General features: G+C 34.7%; 1 protein-coding gene across 1 annotated transcript in view; it reads right to left on the bottom strand.

Moving 5' to 3' along the window:
- The window catches only part of Dach1 (dachshund family transcription factor 1), a 238869-nt gene that overhangs the window by 51737 nt on the left and 159916 nt on the right, over positions 1-27216 (bottom strand). The window lies entirely within an intron of this gene.

Here is a 27216-nt window from a genome sequence, read left to right on the forward strand (position 1 = left end):
AAAATGCTTTCTGCTGAATTTTCTTTAATGAAAAAGCTGTGGAGATACAACAAGATAACATTAATGAGTAACTTTATAAGCCTTTTAAATGCAGTCTCTAATGAGACTGAGTTTACAGTGCCATAGAATCTTTTTAAAACAAATATTATCTCATATATAGTTGTGATAATATATTCAGGCTGACTTTATGGGCACCTTCCCAATTATCTCATTTTAGTTTGTTCGGTTTGGATTGACAATAGAGTATTTCTAAAGCTTTATATAAGGGAAATATTTTGTATGTCAGGATGTTTCTTTCTCAATTAACCCTTCCTTTATATTGATGGTTCATTCAAATGTAGTCTTAATAAGCTTAACGAAGACTCTACAAGTGAAACCTCTGTTTTCTTTTCTTTTTTTGAGCATCTAAAGGGGAAGACTGGAGTCTAAAATCATTGTTTCTAAGTTACAATTAAAATAATCATTGTCATTAGCTAAAATATTATTTTAAATAGTTAAACATCTAAAGCTTTCACACATAAAAAGGGAACTGAAGAAAAAAATAAAAATTCAGCTTCCATCACAGCATTATGAAAATTATATTACCTATTTCAGGTAAGTTATTTATTTCAACAATTATATATTTTTCAACAGTTAAGCCACTTAAAATAATGTCAAAACACAAGTGCTCTGTCCTTTCATTATGAAAAGTTTTTGTTTTGTTTCTTGCTATTTAAACATCTATATACTTTCCAATGAAATGGAAACAATTTGTGGCATAATCACAGATAAAATGTTACTCAGGCTAGCAATTTTACTAATGTTTAGTAATGTTACTCAGTCTTTATGTTATAAATATTTTCATATCTCACCCCAGGAAAATTCATAAACAGAATTCTCTTGATTACTTCGTACAGTATCTCTCAATTCTACAAGTGGCTAAAATTGTCAGGATACTTTATTTTTGCTTATAATTTAACTCCACCATTCTCAGTCATTCTTTTATTTTACAACATAATACCTAAACACACAACATCTTTTCCAGTTATCTCTGTCTAGTGTAGAAATATTATGGAACGTGCCGCACCTCATCGCCTTCACCAATGTTAGAACACGTTAGATCGTATCCCTCATCCTTCTACATTTTTAGTCAACGAATCAAATGGGAGAAAAAATAGGGGAGAGATATAAGAGACACAAGATGCCCTGCTAACTACACTCTTGTCACACTCCCTCACTCTTCTGCAATTCTCCTTCCACTGCCCCTGTTAAATCTCTGGCGGATGATCTCAAGCAGTATGTACTAGAGAAGAAACAATAAGCAACTAAGCCTGGACTCATAATGCTATATTTTATCAAGGCTTTCACATGGAATACAGAAGGCTTCAGGGCTTGGGTAGGGCTGCAGCATGGCTAATATGAGCAAGGTAATTTTGGACACCATTTACCAAGCTGTCATAAATTACTTCTGTAGACCAAGGCCGCTAGTGTTTTCCCATAATAGCTCTAAAAAGGCACTTGTTAAACATCTATGTGCATGTGTCATTGTTTAAGAAAGGAGAGCAATATTTTTTGATCTGTTTCACCTTAGCTGTCACATGGCAAAGAAAATGTGCCTTAATAGATCATGGAGATAATAATTGCTTGTCTTTTGAAGAAAGGAATTGAGCCACATGACCATCTGAGGATGAAATCTCCTTAGCATCTGTGACTTCATAATTTGGAAGAATTTGAAAAAAAAATGAGAACCAAATGTATTTGTATAAATACACATTTGGTCATATCTTCTATCACTAAATAATTATTTGTATTAACCTCAATGCATTTATGGTTGACTATGCTTGGCAGCGGGGAGACTAATCATTAAATCACCATCATGCCTACATTCACGCGCTATTAATTATTGAAACAATGTACAAGATAATAGAGATGGAAGGAAAATTTCCAGGGTAAAAGCATTGTGAAACTGATGTAGACCGGAGTGACCGATTCCAGGTGATAAATAACTAATTCTTATAGTTGGTAAAGCACTTTACCTCCTATTGCTATTTCATTAGCCACTGCTCACCCCAGTCAATGATTAACATTCTTCTGTGTATACATGCAAGCGTGTGTGTGCATACATATTATTTCTCTCATTGCATTTAGGATCATATATGAGAATAGACTATTATTTTCAGAACAACTTAAAAATGGAAAGAAAAGGAACTATTCTTTTTAAAGGTTAGTTATACCCCACCTTTTTTTTTTTTTTTAAGAAAAAAATGTTCAAAGATCAAATAAACCAAAAATATTCATTTGGGCCTCAACATGCTGTTATCTGAGAAAACACTGTCACATCAAAGCAATCAACATCATAAAGTCTACATTATTTCCTCTTGCATGGATGGCAAAGTTAAGGCTTAATCACTCTCTCTTTTTAAATAAAGTGACCTTGATATCTGAAATGTTCATGAAAGATTAAAGCAAAAGTTTGAGGCCAAAAACTGTTGGAGTTTGAGCATCACACAATTTCCAATGATTTCAAAGCATGAAGGAAGAGGCAGTACACACTCACAGACCTGATTTCCATTTGATATACCTGTAAAGGGTTTGTAGAGATTCCGTTTTAAAGCAATTGTCTGGTCAGATTTTGATATTTCCAGATTGTACTATTTGACTACAGGTTTTAGTGTATGACTATAATTGAATAGAAATTATAAGGGCTGTGCAAGGAGGTCCCTCTCATTCCAATAGAGACTTGAATGGTGGTCATCAATGCACATGCCTGTATTTGTAAAGTTATTTATTTGGGAAAAAATGTTCTTTCATAGATGTATCTCACAAAAAATAACATGAAGATATTCCAGTGTAAAATGAGGCCAAAGTCTGATAGCATGTGCCCTCATGAGAAAAAAAGGCAGGGGGATATTTGTAAAAGAAGAACACACACAAACAGACCGTTAAAAAAAATATATTGCAGTCACAGTTAAGTGATGCTGGTATTCACCACATGCTAGATGAAACCAGCAGTCTAGTTACCTATTAAGTTGTTATATTTAAATTCTAAAAAGAATTTATTAACTTTTAAGCATTATTCTACCTTAATTTAGTTACAGAGAACAGTAGTAATTCCTGAAGGAAAATGGAATAACACGTGCTACAGTTTTAGAAATAATTTCATCTTAATGCCCAGAAAAATTGCTGATTGAAATCTGAATAATTACACAACAAATAGGCTGACAATTGTACCATTATTTAATAAAGATAATAGAAATTTAAAGTACAAATGGAAAAGAAAAACATTTCAATTATATAATAGAGGATAAAAACATTGTAGTTTAGTTTTCCTTATCACCTGAACTCAGGATTCGACTCACAGTTTAAGTCAGTTTTACTAAAAGATCATCAGGAAGATTGATGGCTCTGAAAGACAAGCCTCTTTCCTCTTCAATCTTATCACACATAACAATTTAGCAGGATATCCTAAGGAACAATGTTGTTTAAAAAAATAATGGTCCTCTACTTTTAAAATGTTTTCTTTCCTGTTAATAAAATCTAGCACAGTTGTTATTTTCATAATCATTCCCTTTGGGTTTGAATTACACATTCTCTCTCAAGTGTGTGTGTGTGTGTGTGTGTGTGTGTGTGTGTGTGTGTACACGTACACACACATGTTGCTCTATAATGTCTTATTAGTATTACTAAACTCCCCTTTCCAAGCTAAAGAAAGAGTGTTTGCATGAAAACCATTACTATAGTGGCAAAATGGAGGTAAAAGGTGCTGAAAATATTCTAGAGAATATGGTACTTTCTTTTGGAAGTAAATGAATTTTTATAAAAATGTGAACTTTTCAGTAATGTTTTAGAAAAATTTCTATCAGAAGCCAAAGTATTCAACAGGAGTATTGCTGACCTAAAATAGAATGAATAACCTAAAAATTAAAATTAAATATTGTACCCAGATATACAATCTATGAGAATAAGGTGTTAGATTCCCCTATTGTTGGCATTACCAGAGGTCGTATGCTGCCCAATGTTAGTGCTGTGCTAGGAATTGAAGGATTTGAACCAGGGTCTCCTGAAAGCAGTACACTCTTTAACCACTACACCATCTCTCCAGTCCCATACAACAGTTGTTGTTTTCTTTTCTTTTCTTTAATAAAAGAGCTCTCAGTTCTATATATGATACAGCTAAATTCATGTAAAGAGCAAGCATTGTTGAACTCGGAAATTGAATTCTAGTCCTGATGCTATCTAGTTTTATCAAATTTTATAGTGGAAAAACCATGTTATATCATATGAAACACATTTGGCTAATTTGTAACAATGATTAACTTAAACTCAAAGGATTATACCTTAACCCAATTAGATTATATATGCAAAAATGCTTTATTGAATACAAAACACATCAGTGTGTGGAAAAATAAAATCTATGAATTTCCATTTTTAAATTCATTTTTAATGTAGCATTGAAAATACTATCTTTTTCATCATTTACTTGTGGTGTCCATCTTTTGTTCATGTAATAAGTCTGTCATAAAGATGCATTACGTGGACAATGTTCTTTTGGCATAGACTGAGGACAGAATGAAAACACCAAGAAATGTTTCTAATGTACTCTAATAAGAATTATTACTTGGGAGTCCAAATTTGGGGGAAAATAATATGGAGGTTTGGGGGGCACTGATTGTAAAGTGTGTCCTTGACAAATATAAGGACCTGAGTCTGATTGTCAGAACCTACATAAAAGATGGATATTCTAGCGTGTGCTTGTTATCCTAGTGCTGGGGAGCCAGAGACCAGAGGACTGTAGGGCCAGGGTCTGGCCAACCCAGTCTACATAGTCAATTGTAGGCCAGGGCATTAAAAGATCCTCTCTCAAAAATAATCTAGAAGAATTACACCCAAGTTTAACCTGTGGCCTCAACATATATATGCACAGATGTGCAGCTAAACACACACAAGCACACATGTATAAAACCACATAAATATAATGTAAAAAAGAGAATAATATATTAATATGTTTACAGAGATGGCTGAGGTATGCTAAACCTACATCAAGTATACAGTTTTCTCCAGATTAACTAAGAACAGATTTATATCACATTTGTTCTATGAAACTATCATCTCCATGGGTGGGTCTTCATTTTTAAGTATTTTTTTTTAATTTTCCTAAATGTTAGGGGTCACTCCTTAAGCAAGGAGAGAATATACAAATCATCTCAGCAGGTCCACACAGACAAGCTCTTTTTAATTTCTGTTGACAAAATATGTGAATGAGGAAAAGAGCAGCAAATCTCGAAGACTATATGATGAAGCCACAACAAGTTTCCATTTGTCTTGAAGTCATACTGCACCCACAAAAGTGAAATTAAAACACCTACTTGTTAGAGGACAATGTCACAGATCTGTTCTTACACGAAAACGAAGCACTAAGACAAGAATGTTTTTTGTTTTGTTTTTTTAATATAAATCAAACTATAATCTCAATAAGGTTATTTGACAAAAGACTGGTCCAAATGGCACTCTATTTAGAAAAAGAGGAGATTATTTTGGGAGTGGTACAAACTGAGACAGGATAGAAGAAGAAAATAAAAATCTCTACAGTAAAAGCTAAGCCATGAATTTCTGTTGAAGGCAGTGGGAGGGTGAAAGGTCATATACAGAAATCACGTAGGGGTAACATCTTGGGGAATTCTGGGTCTCTAATAACCTGAAGAAATTATATTTTAATGGAATTTTAACTGGAAAGCATATTTTCTACCATTGTTCTCAAAAGGAAAAAAAAATGACTATTCTGTGTTTATATTTCTGAGATTTTATGTACAAAGGAAGCATTAAGGTTAAGCTGTACACTGACTAATATTTTAAAACTTGACATTGATAGCAAATTTATCCCAGGGTCAAAAACTTATGTTTGCAAGTAGACACTTGTGCATATAATTTTAATTGCCTCCACACCTAGGAATTTCAGGCATTAAACATACACACACCAATTTACCTCATAAACATGTGGGATTGGCTTCTCCCCTGCTTGCTTCAGAAAGTAGTGAGTTGCGAATGATTATGAACGAGCTGGCACAGGTTTTGCTGAAAAGATCCCATTTAATTGACCTTTCTGTCTTTTCTATGACCCACAGGCTTAACCTGACTGCTGATCCTGCAAGTGAGTATGGGAAAGCATTTATTGAGGGCTGCACAACAGACAAGGTTCTATTTCCTCGGTTAATGTTTTGTGTATCTGCACAGTAGGGCCATTAAGGGTTCTAAGAGCACAAGGGAAACAATCATAACGTTTGTTTTTAGATGACTGACTCAGGACATGTACACCAGGCTTTATATAGAAACTGTTTTTGTTTTATTAAGGGACTGTTTGCCTGTTAGTGATAACATCATTAAAAATAAATGAAAGGGGGCTGGTAAAATGCTTCCCCAAAGCAGAAACCTAATTAAAGGTGATGTGCCTGCTACGAGGCTTTTTTTTTTTTTTCTTCAGGATGCAGAAATAGAACAAGGTTACTTCTTTCTCATTTTGTACAGCCCAAAGAAGACTTCACAGTAAAACATCACTTCTGATCTAATTTTCTATTTCTGTGTACTTTAATAATCTACTTTACAGTCTATGCTTGCCCATGGAAACTGAACTAGTTTTGTTCCTACAGATAATGTCTTCATGTCATACTACATAAGGAGCAAATCTGATGATTCAGTTCGAACTGAAACTGGCTTGCCTTTGCAAACAGGTCATATGGGCAATGGTAGGTAGAGTAATCACAGTTGACTAATGCACTTATATATAAACCATTCTCTAGCTCTGAAAGACCACTTGTGCAAGCCTAAATTAACATTCAAAACAATTTCTAAATCATATTTTAAAATTCTAGAAGAAAAAATAATACGCTTTCGTTTTTTGGGGTGGAGCCACTCTAATTTCGTGCACAGTGGAAAGCAGGAAACTGCATCCCCTTGATAACTCTACTTTATTGTGCTGTGACCTTGGCCAATTCACTGAGATTTACATCTGCCAGAAGGAAGTTTCTGAACCGTGCTTTGAGAATGTTGGATGAGGAGGGAGGAGGGGCTGTCACATGAGTCCAAGCCTTTTTCAAAATTAATATGACCTTAAAAGTCAGATAAAAATGAAGAGAGAACCTAGGCAGTGTCACCAGACTTCACGGTTTGCCATCCTGTTCTCTTCTCATCACCTCTGCTCACTTCTAATTCTTTTATGAATTTTCAAATAGAAAGTGAATCCTATTTCCAAGTGAATAAAACAGAACCCTTCAGTAAAAATTCCCTGACATAAAAAAAGTAGCTCTGAGGAATATTATTCAAACTTTGATTTTTCCCAGGGGTCTTTGACTGAAATTATCAGGGAATTATAAAAAGTAGGTGTTGGAAATCTCTGGAATCAATTCTATATTTTTTAGATAAAATGTGCCCACTAAGGGATTGTTCCAAAATTTTTTAAAGTACAAGTTTACAGATATTTGTTTAGTTTTTCTTCAAGTACAGGTTTATGGATACTTGCTTAGTTTTCATTAGAGGTGTGCCGCCACTGAATAGGAAGTTCGAGGAAAGATGTTTTGAATGACACAAAGACTATATATAATCAGTTATTGGATGAGAGTTCCAGCATGACAGTTAGGGTGTTTGGCCACCTGATCATCAGACTAGGTCAGATCAGGCTTTCTCTCCACCATTGCCAGTAGTCTATAGTGGATGTATCATTGTGGATTTCTGGGGACCTCTCTAGCACTTTGCTTCTTCCTTTTCTAATGTGGTCATCATTTATCATGGTCTCTTATTCCTTGTTCTCCCTTTCTGTTCTTGATCCAGCTAGATCAGGCCCTCTGGATAAGTGAGACAACTGAATAGCTTGAACTGTTTGGGAGGCACCCAGGCTGTGGAACCCAGACCTGTCCTTAGTGCATGAGCTGGCTGTTTGGAATCTTGGGCTTACACAGGGACACTTTGCTTAGCCTGGAAGGAGGAGACTGGACCTGCCTGTACTGAATCCACCAGGTTGAATTGAATCCCCAGGGGAGTCTTGGCCCTGGAGGAGATGGGAATGGAGGGGAGAGGGTGGGGGGTAAGGTGGAGGCGGGGGCGGGAGGGGGAGGACAGAGGAACCCATGGCTGATGTATAAAATTAAAACACAAATATAATAATAAGAAAGATCAAAAAAGAATAAATATAATCGTGAAAACAGATTCACACATACACTATATGTAAGTTGGTAACTTTTCATAATAATTCACACACACACAAAAACATGATAGCATCCGGGCGGTGGTGGCGCACACCTTTAATCCCAGCACTTGGGAGGCAGAGCCAGGCGGATCTCTGTGAGTTTGAGGCCAGCCTGGGCTACCAAGTGAGTTCCAGGAAAGGCACAAAGCTACACAGAGAAACCCTGTCTCAAAAAACAAAAAACAAAACAAACAAACAAACAAAAACAGGATAGCATTTTAGAAATGATATTGATCATGTACTTGTGATCTGGAGAAATGTATCCCCATCTTTGAAACACATACACAAAATATATAGAGTACATTTAAGTAATTAAAATAAAGAATCAAGATCAAATTTATAGTGTTAGTGATTTCCTTCATATTACTGAGATAAGAGGAGAAACTGGGTGAAAAAATAATGGAATAATATTATCCTTGACATGATTATGATAAAGACTGAGCAACACAAAGGTATGGAATAATTATTATCTTATTCTAATTCTATGGCTATTTTAAATTTCTGCTAGTAAACTGTTAACAAATAAATGATGCTACTCATTGTATATTCTACTAAATCATTCTTCTTTCAAAGACTGACATGAAGATCATCATCATAACTGAACACCTGGTCCACACTGAGCACCTCCTATATCCAAAACAACATTGCTTCACTTGCCACACAAATTCCCAACACAGTTAGGAAAGAGGTATTTCCTTTGTAATACTACATGAGTTACACTACACATTATACTACACGTGAGTAGGTAGATGTAAAAAGAAGTTAATTAGCTTGTGAATATAACTTAGTTATTAAGATAGCACAAGACATTTGGGGTCCTGAATACTGGATTTGAACCCCAAATATCTCTATTTCAGATCTCATGTTCTTAACTCTAGAGCAAAAATACAAATTACATACAGGCTATTAAAAAGCTTTAGCTACACACATGTGTGTATCATAATACATATATATGCACAAAAATTATATCATAGAAAAAATGTAAATGCTATTCAGAATTAAGTCTTAATTTACTACTTCAACTCAGTTAGTGGTCATCCCACCATCAAGACTCCTTCACATTGACATTTTCCACTTCTACACAAGCCTTCATTCTTCAAGCAAGGTTCTTTTTCCTAGGAGTGATACTTTTGCATCTTTTGGTGTGAAGGCATTGCAATTCCACCATGGTAGACATCTTATAGAAACAGTAGTAGGCAGTAGATTATGAAGATGATGTCATTTGATCAATTCTGCCAATTGCCAACTGTACCCTATAGGCCTTTATCTCTCTTTGGAGGGATATACAATGCAATATAGGTATAACTTTTAAATTGAAGCATATTTGACATATGAGGAAAAAGTTAATGTTGATGAGATCCACTTCAGAAGGGCAGGTGCATGTCTTTTCCCCTTATAAGCTTCAATTAAAATCTGGGGATTGTCACAATATGCGTTCTATTCTTGTTCTGATTTAGTGTCTCCTGAATCTACTCATTGTGTGCTCCTTGCTACATATGTGCCTTATTTTCCCTTATGGAAACTGTACTTGGGTTTTTAAATTACTCTCTTTGGTTTAGAGTCCATTTCTTCCCTGACTGTCTCCAGTGTGCTCAATCCTAACAATACCCATGATTTTGTCACTGCTCTGTTATGATCCCAGTAGGCTCCTGGGATGCTGCTCTAAGCTAGACATTGTTGTCTTGATCTAAAATTATTAATTTATGCATTCAGCTTATTTACTTGTTCAGTATAAGGGTAAAATACAAGCCACAGGTAGTTATACATATTCCTTCATTTTTACCTCCCAATGCAAATTATCTTGAGATAGGAGTATGTAATGAGAGGGAATCAGGTATATGTACTTCAGCCTCCCTGTTGAGAAACAGTTCCCATTCATAGCAAATAATTACTAGTCTACCTTCCCCACTCTACTTCAAATGATCAAAGCTTTGGAAATCATTGTCAAAGAAATTCAAGTACATGTTTCTTTCCTTCAGTATGTTTAATATAAAAATCTATGAACTCTAATTCTCTTGGCCATTGTAACACCTCAATGCATGGTTTGTACTATATTTTATTACTTATTTTACAAATATATTACATGTTTTTATTTACCAAATTACTTCAGGTATTGAGGACCAGCTATTATATGAATGATGATCATTTTTAAGTGATCGTGGTTTATACCTTAACTTTCAGAGCCCAACATGATTATCTATATGTACTCCAGCTTCCCTGGTATGGAACATGTTTGTGATTTCAGTTTCCTATCCAGAAATGCACGTTTAGCATATAAAAATCACCTATAATATTTAAAACTCTAAAGTTTTTGCAAAAACATCTCAATTTCTCTTAATAAGTACATAAAGTTACAACTTCTATGTACAGAAAAGAGACAAACATAGATAAACATATAAGCTGGTGTAAATCCACTTGAAAATCCTGTTGGTTTCTTTGGATAATGATTCACCAGCAGTGCCAGAATGTCCATGCAAAGCTTGATAAGTATCCTGTCAGGAATAGTATGGAAACCATTCACTGGAAATTGATAGGAGGTTAAATTAAGTAACCTTTACATTCCTTTCACCTATTGAGATTTTATGACTTTTTCCTTTAAAACTAACTGCTTTATAACACTGTCATATAAAAATGCAAAGGAGAGCACTAATTTTTAGGATTTAGGGAAATATAAAAGTTAAAAGTGTATGTTTATGTCAGTGTCAGCGTTCTTCCAGGGGTGAGAGGGGGTCCTCAAACAGCACAACTGCTGCTTTGCAGCTCTCAGAGCATAAAAACATAATGCAAATTCTAGGGCTCCTCCTATAGGTAGGTTTAAAAGAATTAACTTCTAACAAGAGCTACTTATTGTCTATATCACAGAAAAGAGTGATCCTATTTTCAGATGTATAAAACGGTATTTCCCATCTTTAAATGGGATGTTCTTAATAAAAAGAGATCAATTGGCTGAAAACATGACAGAAACAATGCAGAGATTTTCCATCACTTAGTCAACTTGACAATTGCTGTTATTTCTCCATCTAAACACCATCATGGTATTTTATTTTAAATAAGTAATATTGCTATTATTTCACAAATCAGATTAGCTTTCCTGATCCATTCTCTATCTTAGTATACTATTATTCAAAAGTACTAATGCAGATAGAACCTGAACAATTATTCTTAGTTCCTTTTATCTACTACTTCTATTTTTCTCGACATATTTTTATGATAAGCAAATTAAAAGCAACATATAAATAGAAAGATGGTTTAAAAATGGTTTTACAGTGATGGAAAAATTAAGAATATTAAATATTATAGCTTTTTTGTTTAAACAATTAAACCAAAAATGTAGGTTTTATTCCTGTACTCTGGTGATAAACATGAGGAGCTCATATTGCCCATTGATGTTATTTTCCCTTAGGAAAAAAATTAGGGCTTCCTATAACAATAGCTTCAAAAATGTCAAGAAACACATAAGGAAGCTGCTACTTCCTTCACTACCACAATTATTTTCACAACTTGAATATAATCATAAATGTAATCAGTGACTTTTTATAAAGCCACATTAACCCTGAAATATGAGTACATTTTAATTTTCCAATTAGTTCAGTTGGGAAACAGAGACAAAATAAAAACACAGGATTCTAAAAAAAAATTGTGACAATTTGAAAATATGATGCATGGCACTAAACATGTTCCAAAGAGGAGAAATGTATCAGACCACTTGATAGAGAAAGAAAATAACGTAAGGTAGTAAAGGACAGGATGCAGGTCAAAGGCCTTACTGGGGCCTTAACACATGGTGAGATTAGGTGACTTTTGTGAGAAAAATATATGATTTGAAAACTTTTTTTATCACTCTGGTTGCCAAAAACCATCTATTGAAGTTAGTATGCCTTCCAGAGAGCTATTGGAAGATCATCAAATCCTTAAAATACAAGGGTTAGTGAAAAGAAGTTAGCTTATTAGAATTGTGTGTGTGTGTGTGTGTGTGTGTGTGTGTGTGTGTGTGTGTGTGTTTATGAAAAAGAGAAATGGAAGGAAAGTGGGAAAGTAGAAAAGAAGGAACGAGTTGTGGAGATCATGAAGAATAAGAGAAAGAGGTAGGCATGACAGGAAAGAAAACTATCAGAAGATTACTAGAATTTTGTATATACAAATCCAGAAATACAGTCATTACATTTTCACTTAATTGTCTTCATTAAGGTGAAGTTGAGCCTGCCAGAAATTATTGAAAGTTGGGGTAGGGACAACTGTGATCAGAATATATTATATGAAAAAAAATATTTTTAGTTAAATAAAAGAACAAAACCCTCTCTCTTCCTTCTACTGATACTGATCTACTATGGTCTTGGGGTCTACTAATAGTCCTTGGACGTCTGACTGATTCCTGAAATCATAACCGAAGTTCATTTTCTGCACAAAATTACCTAATTCAATGTTCAATATCCACATAGCACATGGCTGTGGTTCCTACATTTCTAATCCCAGTCGCCCTGTTTTGAGTACTGATGCAGGACCTAGTTCTTTCTGTTGAGGTATCCTCCTCTGCATTCAGATAAAAACTTCCCATTTCATTCTTTACATGACACTTCTGACCTCCATTTCACACCCATTTTTATGGAATCCACCCTTTTCAAGCCCTCTCTTCTATATCCTCAACACCAGCTATTTATGATTCACAACTTATTCTTCAGAACTATTGATTCATTAACTTGGAACAGTAACATATTTTTCCACAGCTTATAAAATATATTAGCAAACACAATCATAAAAATGTTAAAATACAATGGAAAACAAAGGAAAATCCTAATCTACATTTATAGTGACAAAAGAGAAGGTAACATAAACTAAAACTATCAAAGTGAAGAGTGCCAACCACCATCTATGGAACTTGTAAAAGGATGCTGAATTCATCAAGGAACATAAATACTGGCTCTGGTAGATTGATAAAATAAAAAGATTGTATTAATTTTAATTTTCTTGGATCCAGGAAAACAACTAAATTCATTAAATGGGGTCAAATCCTTATTAACAAAGCAAACTTCTGAATGTGAATGGATTAGTTTTTCTTTGTGAATATAGGTCAGAACAAAATTCAGGACTGGACAGAGAGCTTATTGAAAAGCAAACACAAAAACTTGAGTTCAGCCCCCAAATCCCACATTCACACAATTAAAAATGGGTGTGGTGAGACATTTTTGTAAGCTCAGCTCTGGTTAGGTTGAGACAGGCAGATCCCTGGGACCCACTGATCAACCAGCTTAGAGAACATGGCATTTCCAGCCAAGAAAGAGAAGCTATCTCAAGGGGTGGGAGTGGACAGCATTTGAATAATGACACCCAAGTGTGCCCTCTGACTTCCACAAACATACATAAGTACACAGTTTCACATATAATATGCACAAACACATACACAAATAACTTAGAATATAGTTTCAAATATATTCCAAATTGTCAAATTGTGATTCTGAATGGACTCTTATAGGCCATCTGATGCATATTTGGGAACCCACAGAAACATCATTATGCCTTGAAGGAGAAGATAGAAGGTTAATGCTTTAAAGGTTACAAATCTTTAAAAAGTTATGCACCTTTAAAAAATTTACAGCTAATTAGATGCATTAGAAAACACAGGGAGATAATGGTAGCTGAAAATGGCAAGGCATAAATTCAATCAATGCCCAAATAACTGATATTGGAAAGAAATATGCACAGAATTTAGAAGTATATACAGTAATTAGATCCATCTGTTACCAAATGCAGGTACTACAGGACCCTGATTCAAAGACTAAATTAGACTAATTTGTTATTACCAGTATGTATTTGCATTCAATTAATGTGCAAAAATCCTTGAAAAGTATGCTCTCTTAAGTGGGTTAAACATGTTCATTGTAATCTTGTTTATAGTAATAATTGGCTTAGCAAATCTTTTCTTTATATCTACTACAAAGGTAAACTTTATCAAGCCCAAGCTAAATTATCATAAATTCCATATTAGCACAAACCAAATTAATTAGCTTTGATCATACCAAGAAAATTGCCGGTGCCATTCGCTTCATTTCATCTACTGTATATAACAAAAACAACAACCAAAAACTCCAAGTGATAAAAGGAACAGATAATACAGTGTTTAAAAGAGTATTAGTTGAAACAAGGTAAATTTTCTGAATCTCTAATTTAGTGTTATATTTATTTGTTTGGGTTCAGTGTGTAATATGATGTTAAGTGTATTACTGTACCACACTATTAAGGAACAGATGTTAAATGCAATGTAAAAATGTCAGGGGTAAATGATTGATGATCCTCTTTGCCATTTCAAAGTAAACCATGATTATTTATATGCTCTGGACATTGCTTGAAAGCATCATATTAAATCTAAACAATTGATCCATTTTGAAGAGGTTTCATATAATATATTATTTATATGTGTTGTATTCTTTTGTGAAAAATGTCCCAGCGTGAGAAAGTATTAAGTCTTTCAAGGGCTCCACCTAGCCCATATGGTAGACTTGTTTCTGTGTAAGCCTTACGTTTTCCCTCTTAGCCCATATGGCAAGTCCAGAGGCTGCCCAAGCCCCTCTGCCCTCCACAGGGGCCATATGGCAAGTTCACTGAGCACTCATTTACCTTGTATTAATATTTTATCTGCCTGAGACAGAGAAAGAGATAATATTAAGCCAAGCCAGCCCCTGCAAATGGTCCAGCCATATAATCAATACTAACTGCCAATGTAGTATGAGACATGGGCCCTGTTATTTCATTTATATTAGAAATATGAAAGCTAATTGAATAATTTATCAAATAATTTCATAAGCTCTTTTGATAATTTGATATATATTGACAGAATATTGTTTAATTATGGTAATCATCTAGATAATATTAACACATAATAGTGCAAGTTTATACAATTAGAGCTGAGTTAAATACATAGACTTTGATATAGCCAAATTAATGACTAAGACTAAAATCTATATTAGCAAAATATAATCTATAGTTAGTACATAGTTACAAAATTTACAACTATAGGCTAAACTTGTTTATGTCTGTGCAATACAATTAAGAAAATTTCAGAACCTTATGGCTGGTATACATATTAGGATATGCAATAAATTAAATACTGACTTTCTACTTCCATTCCAAGTTCTTGAAAATGTTATCAAGTGAACAACCTTACAGAATAAGTTCTGAAGTCCCAAGTTTCTTACTTTGACAAGATTGTGACTTATAATTTCATTTATATTTCATCCATAAGAATCTGTTCCCTTTGACAGCTGACAGGGCATGATTATGTATTTCATAATCAAATTACAATGTGAAGTCCTTTACTATTTGACAGCATGCATGCCACAAATCATACTTATCCTTTACACTGCAAAGATTTGTACATGATTATTTCATCCAACTCCTTCAATAAAAACAAATTTCTAAGTTTTTGAAAAAAAAAAAATGCCTGTTAGTGAACTGAGGTATATAAAATGGGGAAACATAAAATGTAGCTCACCCCACTTACAGTTATTTACTTTTTAGGCATAGTGTTCCTGTTAGATCATGAATAGTAATCTAATGTGAATATTCAGAAGAATGATTTCATGCTTTAAATACTGAGTCATTTCCTGAACACATCTACCATGTTTTCTTCCTGGATATGTCCTTTAAGCAGACAACCCTCATTCACAAAACAATTACAAATAGCTAGCATTTTTTTCTCATTCCGTTTTACACAATGTACATACCTGATTATCATACCTATCCTACATTTCCTCTCAGTCTCCACATCTGTAATTATACTTCCTATGATATTTTTCCGTAATACATTTGCCAGGGTCATATAAATTCTAAGATAATAGCTTATAGGTGATATTGAATAGATTCTAAACTCATTTGAAAATTTAAAATGATAATATTGAAATAAAAATGTTAATGTGCTTAGGTTTCTCACCTGTTAGTGCAAGTAAAGTCATCATTAAAATATAAAGACAACATCAGAGTCTCTGACAGCTTTTTTAGGCATATATATATATATATATATATATATATATATATATATATATATAGAGAGAGAGAGAGAGAGAGAGAGAGAGAAACATATTTTAATGAAAATATAAAAATTTAATTTTATGCACTGAATATTTTCACGGAGTCAGCACTTTGCTATTTTGTGATAACATGTTAAAATTAATGGGATGTCTTAACTAAGTTCTTTCTGCATATATACATATAAACGAGGCAAAGCTCTGAAGCTGGCTTCATAAATAACATTTTCTGTGATTTTGTTGAAGTTTAGATGTGTGGATTTGTATTTGAAATTCTCAGAAGGTTACAGGGTGCAACCCTCCAACAATATCTCTGAGTCTTCAGGGAAAGAAATCCCATTATGTGGAGTTCAGGGAAGGGGGTAAACACCACCACAAAGAAATACAAATTGCACATATTTCCCATTTAGCTGGTGTCACTAGAGTTCGCTATTTAGAATTCTAACCTGTTAGGACTTATTCTTAGAGGTCAAGTACCTTGTGAACCTTGACATCTCATTGATGACATCATATTCCTTCCATCAATTCTTCCAGGAGCACACTTGCCATCTGCTCCACACACATTGTAATAACTTATTAGACAAATTCATAGAGATAAATCTGTAGAATGGTGTTGTTATCTTAATGTGTGTCAATTTTGAGGAAATAACCATGGCTTCTATCACAGAACCAAGATTCTATCTCCTAATTTTATTCATTTACTTGGTTAGATTGTTAGCTAGTTCCTTGTTGCTTGCTTGCTTGCTTGCTTGTTGTTGTTGTTGTTGCTGCTGTTGTTGTTGAGAAGAGTCCAAGTCTACAGCCAAGATTGTTCTAGAATTCACAATGTGGTCATGCCTGTCCTGAAAACTCACTGTAAGCTTACTTAGGCTGGCATCAAACTCCTGGGAATATACTGGTCTCTGCCTCCCAGCATGTTAGACTATAAAGTGGGAGGAATCACACCTGGTTTACCCCCTGATGATAAAATGGATGTTAGTTGGCTCTTCTAACTTCTTCAGTCTTACAGAAACCATGGACATACTGAGAAAAAATTTTTTTTCCATTATAGGACAACAAATGAAACTCTTTTTGTAAAGAGCAGCTCTACTCAATTCCAAAGGTTCTTCTCTACTCAGAATTTGCTAGCTCCAAATTAAATTTTCTTTTCCCACAAATTAACTGTATAGGAAGAAGGATTTGCAAGTACCATGCAGAAATATGGTCAATTATAAAGCACCAACTCCCAATAATAACCTTCTCTATGACTTGTTACAAGAACATAATTGAAGTAAATCTCAAACCCACATCAGACAAATCTCTGGTTTTTGGTTTTTTTTTTTTTTTTTGTTGTTGTTGTTTTTTACTTTGCTTCCCTGAAGGCATTTAATTAGCAAAAGCAGAGTCTAGCTGACACTGCATACCTGTAACTCTAATAGGTTTTCTGGACAAATCAAGGACAGTGTCCACAACCATAAACTCCTATTTTAGAACCATGTTTAACTTAGCAGCTGTCAAAGGTATTATAGCTTAATGAAGGCTAGCATAAGTCTTTCTAACTTTAAGATATTATACCTTCCAGAGACAAGGTTATTGTTTTACACTTCATAGAATTCATCCTGTGTTTCTTCTTTTGGCTTTTCATTTATTCCAGCTTACACTGTGATCAACATTGTACTAAAATAGAGTCAAGTACAACAGCCGCTCCCTGCCCATCAAAACGCACAGACGTCTGCCAAGCACTTGTAACAGCTGGTGTTACATTAATTAGTTTAAACTATTTATTTCATCCATCTCCAGAGCAGATTGAGCAAAAACATTAGAGATTATTCTAGCATCTGTAAGTGCCCTGAAAACATTAACCAAAGAAAATTAAAATATTCATCAGAAATATATATGTACTTATTTTAATTTTCTGTATATAGATATAGATAGAAAGATTAGAGAGGTACAAATAGGTATGTAGATGGATAGATAGATAGATAGATAGATAGATAGATAGATAGATAGATAGATAATAAATGATAAAGAGATAAGTGAATTGGTGATAGAGTAAAGGAGTTGAATCTCTTATTATAAATAAAAATGAAAGTCCCATACACCTTAAAAGAGATGTTTCAGTAACAGTCTGTGAAAATTTAATTTCTGAACTTACACTCATATTTTGCCTCCACCAAGATTCTCTCTTTAAAAATTATCACTAAAAGCGGTAATAATTCCTGGCAACATGCGCCATTAAGCAATATATGACAGGGACTGGGTGGCTCAGTGGATTAGTCACAGACTTTATGGCCTCAATTGGAATGCTGCCCTAACTATAGTGATCAAAACACTGTTATCAAATGGTTGTAAAAAAATCTCAATTAAAATTACTCGGACAGCCTTCGCTAGGTTCTTAGCAAACTATACACCATAACGTAAATCTACACATTATTGACAAAATTAACTCAACTGTTACTTGTTGGCTTAAGATATTTTATGAATTAACTATTTCACTCTCCAAGTAATAGCCGTGAACAAGGGCTTAATTATGAATATTTATCCATTAAACACCTGTCAGCCAGAATTGGCTTTTGGTAGTCCTGTAGTACTTTAAGACTATGTTATCCTTTGCTACATACTTTCTAAAAACCTAGGACATGTTGATTAAATGAATATTAAAGTTACTGTTTATAAAGAACAGAAATATTTAGAAACATCTGAAGATTAACACTCTAGAGTCATGATATAGAAAGATCACATTTAAAATTTTTTACCAAATATCAAAGCAATGCTATTTAAATCCGCACATGGTTGATGATCCTGAGAGCAATCTGTTTAAGCATACCCAAAGCAATACATGAATAGAATTTGACATGTTACTTAACCAACTCTAGGCAAACCAAAAGGTCTACCTGAGAGATAGCAAACAAAGAGTTACAAAATCATACACAGCTGCATTTTCACTGGATTCACTGGAGAAAAGCAGTAAAATGTGAGCACGTGAGCACATTCCTAGAAAACAATATTGTGTCTCCTGGTGAACATTGTAGAACTGGATGTGCATGAGCAGAGGCAGAAGCCTGAGCACACTACTTACTTTTCCTAGACTTAAAAGTTCATGTTTCATCTTTATTTCAAAGATAAATCTCTACAAATCCAAATAATTTTACCCCTTACCACATCATTTCCTTATAACAGATACAAAGACAAACAAACACCATGTAATAAAATCTTACTTAGACTTAGATGAAAATATCTCAGAGTTTGAATTTTGAGAATAACTGAAGAAGATATGAAGACCACCCTAATGATAATTGTAGCTGTCCTCTATATTGAAAGTTCTAAACGTGTGTGGGGGGGCATGACCCTTTTGAGGGTTATATGAGTCTTTCACAGGGGTTGTCTAAGAACATCTGAAAACACAGATACTTACATTATGACCCATAATGTAACAATGGCAAGGAAAATAATTGTATGGTTAGAGGTCACCACAACATGAGGAACTGTATTAAATGGTTGCAGAATTAGGCAGGTTGAGAACCACTGCTCTAAATTATACTCTCCTCTGTCATATCTAAGGGAATTGAGCTTGATAACTGACCTAGGCTAATATAAAATGTAATTATTCCCATGAGATGGGGTGGATTGAAATGCATCTGCTCAGAAGTCTGTGAGATGTCTGGGGCTCTGATTCAACTTCCAGTTTTTTAATACTCTCTCAATTCAAGTAAGTTCTAGGTTTGGTAAAATATAATACATTTTCAGATTTACAATGTTCTAGATCATCAAGAAGTGAGAGGTTGACAATGGTGGTGAAATAAAATATTTTAAGAAAAATACAGAAGAAAAAATATTGTTTTTAAAGTAGTAATAGGAAAAACTATAGTCCACAGGTTCGTCTAGCCTACCACCTTCTATTTACTTTCAGAAGAAATGAGGCTAGAATTTTTGTTTCAATTTAGCTTAGTGGGTTTTTGTCTTTGTAGATTTTTAAAGTTATTATTATTATTATTATTATTATTATTATTATTATTATTATTATTACTATTACTATTATTTTAATTTCAGGGGAGTTAAGACAGGGTCTCAATATGTATCTTTGGAACACATGGCTGGTTGGAACTCATTATGTAGACCAGACTGCCTCAAACTCCACGGAAATTTGCCTGCTTCTGCTTTCTGAGTGTAGGCATAAAAGACACATGCCAACACTTGTTGTCAGTGCTTGCATTTTAAATGATAGGAAGATGAGGAGCAGCCAGGCTAGGGATGTAGGGAAGTTGCCACAATATGTGCAATAGTCTCGGTTGAATTCTTGGCAATGCAAACTCAAGGTCTGGTGGTACCTGCCTGCTACCAGATTGCTTGTAAGATACAAGTAGGAAGATCATAAGTTCAAAGCCTTCCCAGGTAACATAGTAAGTTCACAGCCATGCTGGGTTATATGAGACCCTGCCTATAAAGGTAAGGGCTGGAAATAGAGTGGCATAGTGAAAACTATTTACAATGCAAGTTTCAACATCTATATGGTGTTACTGGAACATGACCATAGTCATTCTCCAGTTTCCATCTCTGCCTGCCCTCTCCCCACCACAGCAGATCTTAGAAGTTGTAGCAGGCCTCCTATAATCCAGAAAGCCTAGAACAGTCACTGTGTCATTCTCTACAAGAGAAATTGCTTGACTCCATGTAATACAATAGGGCCAGTAGCACCATTTAATCATAATGGTTTTTTTTTTGGTTTTTTGTTTTTTTTTTAACAGCCCATCTCTGATTTTCTAGGAATCTTAACTCTTAACTAGTTGGTAGTGTATTACTAATGGGTTGATAGTATTATTTTTAATGATCTCTAACCTATATTCAGAATGTTGTTCTTGAGATAAAATGGTATTTCACTTGTATATAAGCAGTTCACAAGTAATTTTTTTAAAAAAAACATTAGCATGTTAGTAAATCTCTGCAGAATGATAAAAGGAACCGGTGTTTAGGATTTGGGGAACAAGCTGCTGTGAGTCCCATGTCTTCCCTTTTCTTAGTGAGAAATAACTAGAATGGATATTTTTACAAAATTCCTGTGTAGTAGATTGTTCATAAGAGAAAATATTACTTGACTATGTCTTTACCATTCAATTATTCTTGTAAATTTTCCCTAAAGCAGTTTTTCCCCCAAATTTGACCCATATTATTCTTACTTCTCACATTTATAAATTCAGGACTAGCAAAGTAATTTTGATGACTTAATAGCATATCCAGTATGCGTTGGGTGATTAAGACAAAACACATCCAGGAATCCAACATTCTAATTTTCAACCACTGTTCCTGTAATTTCACAAACTAGCAAGCATCTCCGCTAATATTTTAATGTTTCTTTGCAACTTTATTGCATTATATTGTGCATGTGTGTGCTTTTGAGCACATTGCATTAAACAAGAGTGAAAGTCAAAGGAAGAATTGCAGGAAACGATTCTACCACATGAGGCTCAGGGACTGAGATTAGGTCCTAGGGTTGGAGGCAGGTGCCTTTGCAGCTGAGCTTGGCTTTAATATTTTATTGAAAGAATTGTCAAAAATAGCAAAATTGCAAGATAGATTTCAAAGTTTTCTTGAAAGAAAAACCAGTTACATTGAAAATCAATAGAATATTCCTGAGTACTGTGTAACACATAATATTAAGACTTCAGATAATTGATAACAAGTGTATGTTCTACAGTTCAAATATGTAGAAAATAGTATCAATACACACACACACACACACACACACACACACACACACACACATATATATATATATGTGTGTGTATCTATATTTATATGGAATAACCATCAAAGATATGGTCAGAGAAACTTTTCAGACCATTTTATCAATGTACCACTTCAGTGAATGTCCCCAAACACAATTCTGGTGCATAAGTCTGCCAGCCAGCATGACCTATTAACTCAATCAAGAAATGTTATAACATAAGATAGATGAGGCTCTCTTTTATGCTGTCTCTAAAATGATTCTTAAATACAGTGGAACAAGTATATGAACAAGCAAAATGTTGCTCACTATTATTATGACTGAACATCCTGTACAATGTATAATTGCACTGCTGTACTTTCATATACTGTTAGGGTATAGGTCTATTTATACAGCTCACCATGAATGCATGAGTGACCTCGTGGTGTGACGCAATGAAGACTGATACATTCTTAGGTAACAGGATTATTTCAACTGCACTGTAATACCATGGGACCACAGTTGTGTATGTAGCCCATTCTTGATGTAAATGACATGTGACTTTATGGTTATAGCTGTGTGTTAGTCTTTACCAACACAGAATATATTTATGTGCTGTCATTAACTTCTGAAAAGAGTTGATTTACTAAAAAACAAAATTTATATTGTTAGCATATTGTAAACATCTCTTCTAATGTGTCTACACAAAGAAAGCAAATCAGTCATACACTGAAATATGTTGACTCCAATGCTATTGAAATAAAAGACAGCTTAGAGAAAAAAAGGTGCTAAATGAGGGAAACCAAAATTTCTCATTGATTTTATAAGTTTTTGTCTCTGCGTCTTGGAAAATCTTTGTACGTGTTCTTAACCAGGACTCCAGTATCATTAGATTAGATATAAAATGGAGGGCTGTTCACAATATAATTCTAAGGACTAAATATGAATATATCCCATTATTGTCGATTTCAAGATCTTATGAGAATGATCCAATACATGGAGTTTTGTTAAAAATGTTCATTGTACCTATTTCTCACTATTAAAGGGAAGATATGAGATACAATGAGGCTCAGACCACAAACCAAACAACAATTTAGAGAGCAGAAAGTAAAGAGGGCTTCTAAAGAAGAGTTAAGTAAAATAGACCTAAGTGTGAAGAGATACGTAAATACACTTCCAGAGATCCATTCAGCTCACATGAGAAGTATTGGTGGCAATACAACAAGAGGTTTAATATAGGTCATAAACACATGCATAAAATGAAATTTATCTGAAGTACATAAAATAAGAAAATAGACTCTGGTATGTTTTCATCTATGGAAGAGAGTGAAATATATATTGACATCAGGCCAACAATGGAAGAATTTTGATTTTCATGTCTGAAAGAAGAAAGCATGGAGATTTTTCCTTGCAGTTGGAGAAAGAATGAGAGAAGATTCAAAGTCAACATTAACATAGTGCTGTATCCAACAATATCATAAGTGGAAAAATTGAGAGCTATACATATATGCAAAATATATGGCTTAAAGACATATAGGTGATAATATATTCCACATATGGAAAGCAAATATACATTGAAACTAGGCCACTTTCAATACCTACACTTGGTTAGGGATTTAGCGCAGTGGTAGAGCACTTGCCTAGCAAGCACAAGGCCCTGGGTTCGATCCTCAGCTCAAAACAAACAAACAAACAAACAAAAAACAATCAATACCTACACTTGAGACATGCCAGTTAGTCTTCTGAATAAATGTCAGCATGACTAATAGCACAGTCCCCAGAGAAAAATTGCTAGGACTCATTCCCACACCTGAGTACTACCTGCCTCCCACTTGTGCATGGTATGATTATCTTTAAAACAGAGGTAGCTGTACAAAGGGTGCCCTGGAGGATGCAGTGAAGGCTAAATTACTGAATATTTAGCATAGAATGTTGCATGTAGTCTGTGCTACAAAGAGTGTGTTATCATTTATGTATCTTTTGAAAACAAATAGAAAGCAAGGGTCACAGTATTCTTTCTTTTCCTTCCTTAATTGCCTACAGTACTGACACATTAAAATGTATGGGTATGTGTATACACACACACACACACACACACACACACACACACACACACACTCACACACACACATACATAAATGTACCAATGCTTGTAGGTGCACAGTAGCTCTGAACCTTATTAGAATTCAGTACAACATGAATAGGATTAAAACTTCTAAGCCTATTTTAAAACACACTTTAAAGCCACCTACCCACTAGGGAGAGGGAAAGAAATTACATAATGATCATTTAACCTTTCAAACTCAAGGAAAGTGTTGTTTTTATATGCTCTCTCCTAAGCAGACACTCAACATTTTTTGACATTATGAAGCCATAATCCATCATTTTCATGTCTTCATGGTTGATTCTTCATGTCTTCTCTTCATCCAGAAAGCGAAACAATCACCTGATGCCACAGCCTCAGATGAGAAATGCCAAATCACACAGGCAGCTGCTGACAGAACACTTCAAATTTTTCTCTCAGGCAGCTGACATAGGCTCCCACTTAGCCACCACCCTACCCTTACCAGTAAAAACAGACTCCATAGAAAACACTCAAAGTGCACACTAATACTGTGAATTTTGTAATGTTTAGTTTCTATGCAAAAGCCATTGTTTGTAAGTATTTATAGCACAATTGAGTTTCTACTGTAGTATTTCCAGGAAACTGCCAACTACGACAGTTTAACAACCAAACCTACTTTGTTCTACATTGCTGTCAATAACAAGCCAAAATGATGCATCTCAGACAGAGAAGTACAAGGATTCTATACAGTACTTACAAACAGGTGCCTTCCGGTTTTGCCAATGTAAGTAACATCCCTTAATGTTCCTGGTAAGCATCCCAAGGGAGAGGGACACTAGAAAATTTTTCAGAACTATTCTGTCCACATTGAGACTCAGATCTCAGAGCATCTGGTAATGTGTCTGAAGCCTACAGATTTGATTCTCCAACATTCCTTAGACTTGGCTACAGTCTCCCTGATATTTCCCCTCTACAGGAATCACTTTCCATTCATTTAGAACATGTAAGCCCTTAAATAATCCATTGCCCTGCCTTTTTAAAGAGTTACATTTCATTTACCAGTGTTAGTATATATGGAGGGGGAGTGATAAGTGTATCACAGTGTGAATGTGGGGAACTTGGTGGAACTGATTCTCTTTTACCACCTTAATGGGGGTTTGAGGGATGGAACTCTGCTTGCCAGACTTGCATCATCTGGTGGCAAGTCCTACTCATCTACCTGGCCCTCAAACAACTCTTATGCAAATATATTTCTTCCTATATCTTACCACATCAAAGACTTAGCTTACTAATTCATTTGTAGTCTCTTTTTCATGACATGGTGCCATTAAACTCTGAAATGGCTGTGCTTCCATTTTACCATTCCTCACACATGATGGCAGTCATTCAGGAATAGTATTTAAGCCACTTGACATTCCTACAGATGAAAAGTCCCTTCCAAGGCTTGAATGTTACAGGGCTGCCTTCTCAAACTGCACATTAGTTCACTTTTGATGAAACTATTTTCTACCAGGAAAGTCTTGGGTTTTGCCCCCTGTTTGACCATAAAGTTAACAGTTCAGCTTTCCTGCAAACCCTTTGTTCTTATTAAAGTCAGTTTTCTTGTCTCTCCTACTGTAAGGACACCAAATCCTAAAAGCTGGCAAGAATGCATATGTTTATTTCACCATTGCACTGCAATTACTGAATGCCACTTAATTATAGCAACAGATGCTCGAGTGTAGGAACCAGAAAAATCAAACGCCTCATTTCCAGGTTATTTTTTTCCATTGCTTCTGCCAACAGCAGATGTGGGAGCCCCTTGTGCTCTGGCGTAAATACTTATCAAATCCTAACAGGTCACCTATGTCACAAACAACATTTCAGATGCAACTGTTTCACCTGATAATAGGCTCTGAAAATAAAACTGTGAGCTGTAAATACAATGTATTCAGAATGAAATGCCATAATGTGAAATTGCTTTTTCTCCAGCTACAACTGAAGTCCTTGACAGTTTTTGGCAGTGATAAATCACCCTCCCATTAATTGTCTCCTCTCTCATTGTGAGGTGAGCTGCTAAAAGGGGCAGTCAACAAAAATGACTTAAAGGACAAATTTTGGCAAAAAGACAATGAAGAAATCTGTCATTGCTCAGCCTCCATAAACTGTCGTGAAGCAATCAAAATATATGTAGCTGAAGTGTTTATGTCTTTGTTAGGAAGATTATAGGATGATAAGTTTGCTGTTAAAAGAGAGGAAGAATCCCGAGAAACTTAAATTGTGGTCCTTGACATCCTCTTCCAAATGATTTTCCCTTACAATATGCATTCGAACATGAGGCTCATCTGATTCACCCTGTCTTAGAACAAATAAAATTCCCCCAATATATGACCACAAGTTATAAAAACTTGTTAACATAGTTTTAAATGGAGTATAAATATGTTTTTAAATTAATTTCACAAGTTCATTAGTAATTATTTTGGTGATACAAAGGAAAAAGAAAGTATGTTTGCCACCAGTGAATAATTAAATATTACCATATGCATTATGAGAAAACTGTATGTTACTACAGTGCAATTCAAATATACCATTAACATTTTAGTTTGCATTCAGCATTAGTAAACAAAAATGCATTAAAATTGGACCCAATGTTGTTCCTGTACTAAAATATGTCCATATTTACATCACATACTTAATATATTGCTTAAAAGCCGGGTGGTGGTGGCACGTGCCTTTAATCCCAGCACTTAGGAGGCAGAGGCAGGCTGATCTTTGTGAGTTTGAAGCCAGCCTGGTCTACAGAGCAAGATCTAGGAAAGGCGCAAAGCTACACAGAGAAACCCTGTCTTGGAAAAAAAACAAATATACATATCTCAAGGCTAGTTGAGCAAAACCCCTAAATTTCAATTGTCCTCTTTCTTGAATGGCCCCAGTTGTCTCTAAACCACAGTGACACATTGGGGACAATTAGGAAATCAAGGGTTTTCAGGAAGCCACACATGAAGAAAAATTCAAATAAAGTAAAACTAGAAAAGAAGAAAGTATGCTCTCAGGAATCATCAGAAGTTACAATCTACTGTCCTGGAGGATGGTTATTATCTTATAGTGCACTTACCTAGACACAGGCACAAGTGCCTGGTTTGTATTATTGGAGGGTAGTATTGATACCTCAAAGCTGTAATTCAACTAAGAGCACATGCTCAATAAAGAAAATTCTAAATTATCCCAAGTCCTATTTTGTATCTTAGGCTGAATGTTA

Source organism: Onychomys torridus, chromosome 9 (genome assembly GCF_903995425.1).
Source record: "Onychomys torridus chromosome 9, mOncTor1.1, whole genome shotgun sequence".
Lineage (NCBI taxonomy): Eukaryota > Metazoa > Chordata > Mammalia > Rodentia > Cricetidae > Onychomys > Onychomys torridus.